The 2089-nt window shown below is 37.6% G+C and overlaps 1 long non-coding RNA gene across 1 annotated transcript; it reads left to right on the top strand.

Moving 5' to 3' along the window:
- Positions 1 to 578: 578 nt before the first annotated feature.
- On the top strand, positions 579 to 1637 carry LOC134241057 (uncharacterized). Its single transcript, XR_009986569.1, has 2 exons — positions 579 to 1137; positions 1260 to 1637. It is a non-coding gene; the product is annotated as an uncharacterized LOC134241057 (long non-coding RNA).
- The last annotated feature ends 452 nt before the right edge of the window (positions 1638 to 2089 follow it).

Here is a 2089-nt window from a genome sequence, read left to right on the forward strand (position 1 = left end):
CTCAGGGGGCGAACCCCCGGAAGCTCCTGGGTTCTAGAGATTTTGTAGGGTAAAAATGAGGTCTACCTAGTAGGCATATTTACATTTTCTAGACGAAACTGTGATTTATGTTAACTTTGACAATTTTAGGGGGGTGGGGGCACCGGATGCGCCCCCTCCTTAAATCCGTCACTGGTTCCATTGAACTAAACTTTATTTCACGACAGATAATAATTGCTCATGGGTGTGATTCTAGGGACGGGGCTTTGCAAAGGAGTGAGGAGTGTTATTGGTAGGCCAAGTTGGAACCAGGCAACACCTTAGGCATACTAGAAACTCTCCAGTCTTTTTTCATGCATTATATTTTTATATTGAAATAGCACTTTTTAATAAAGAAAAGAAATATCTTTTAGTACGCGCCGTATTATACATCAGCCAGGAGAGTTAAAAAAATCTTAAAACTTGAAAATTCTATATTTGGTGGTGGTGAGGGGGGGGGGGGTCGTCAACATTTTTCAGTACCAAATATAACTCATGTGTACATATGCCACTAAGTACATGACTACTTTAATATATGAATTAACTACATTGTATTAACATGCCAAGAAAACCTTAGCAGTCTGTCCGGAGAGCGAACTCAATAAAAGCCGAATTAACGTTAATCTGTGAAACTCCCCAGAGAGATGTTGGCGAGGCAATTAATGTCAGCAGTTTTGAGGGAGGGATCTTAAGTTTTACTGGGTTTAAAACATAGGTACAAAACTAATTATTTGGAAGCCTTTGTACCCCTTCTTTTTTTTCTTTTCTTTTTTTTTTTTTGGGGGGGGGGGGGTCATATTTATCAAATACTGTAAGAAAAAAAGTAAGTTAAAGAAAAACAAAATTATTAATTATAGTAAACTAATTCGTCAGTAGAAATAAGCTGTCTTTCAATTTTTTACGTAATTCCATATAGTTTTTTTTTCCTGAGCATAAATTAACGTCGGGTACGATGAACTTGGTAGTTTTGGAAGTAGCGCGCGTCGAATTATGGGAAAAAGGGGTACCAGATTCCCGGAAGTTGACATCATTTCCTGGTTAAACAAGAGGGGAGAGGAGTACTAAATGGGTAGAGGTATCACACCGGTAATTAACCAATCAAAATGAACTTAGTCAAATGTAGGTCCATACATTTAAAATTGATTTTTTCCTTTCTTTTGAGACGTTTTTCTATTCTCTTCCAAGCCATTTTTACAACTTTGGTACCTGTGCCTATTAAATTTTATTTAATTTTTGAACAGATAAAGGTTTTCGACAGGAACTATTTTTTTCCCGGGAATAGGAGGCTACTTCCTGCGGTACACTCGGAATGTTTATAGACACATTGAAAACACGTGGATTTGAGGGTAGCCCTGTTTACAGATAGAAAAAGTCAGAAAATGCCGTGTAGGTACCGTTTTGTGTGTGAGAGTGTGTCAGCTAGTGTGACAGGTAATGTTTAACACCTCCTGTTAGATATTTTTTCAAGTAAACAACTACCAATTTTTTTTAAAGACTTTTTATTCTATATGGAAATTTACAGTCAAAACAATTACCCGTGTGACGCAACCTGATTGGCTATGTTAATATTTTCATTTTAATGTAAAAATATCACTGATAGAAATAAATGGTGGAATATATCAAGTTTATTTTCTTTAACTAAGAAAGCTGAAAACCTATGATCCCCCCCCCCCCCCTAAAATCGAAATCTGCTGCCGTAAATTGTCTTGCTAGCGTTTGGGGAATATGGGTGATTTGCATCAATTACACTTTTATTGACTTCCACAGTGCGTAAACCGGACGAGATTTCTTGGCATGATGTGATTAGTACTGCAACAAAAAGTGTAAGGGATGGGGGCAACAAGCCTTTCGCTGAATTTTTCCAGTAATAAAAAGAATGTTACGTTTAGGAAAATGTTTCATGGCATCCTGCCCTCTACCGGTGAAACTTACCCCATAGAAGGTCGTACAGACGGAAGTCAGTATATATATTGAGACTTGGGGGTATGATTGTATAACGTCCCTTTAAATTGGAGAATTTTTAACGCAAATGGAGAAGCCACCTCTTGCCGGTGGATAGCTGCAAATTTGT

Source organism: Saccostrea cucullata, unplaced genomic scaffold, assembly GCF_032062105.1.
Source record: "Saccostrea cucullata isolate Sc308-1 unplaced genomic scaffold, CSIRO_AGI_Scuc_v1 ctg3001, whole genome shotgun sequence".
Classification (NCBI taxonomy): Eukaryota; Metazoa; Mollusca; class Bivalvia; order Ostreida; family Ostreidae; genus Saccostrea; species Saccostrea cuccullata.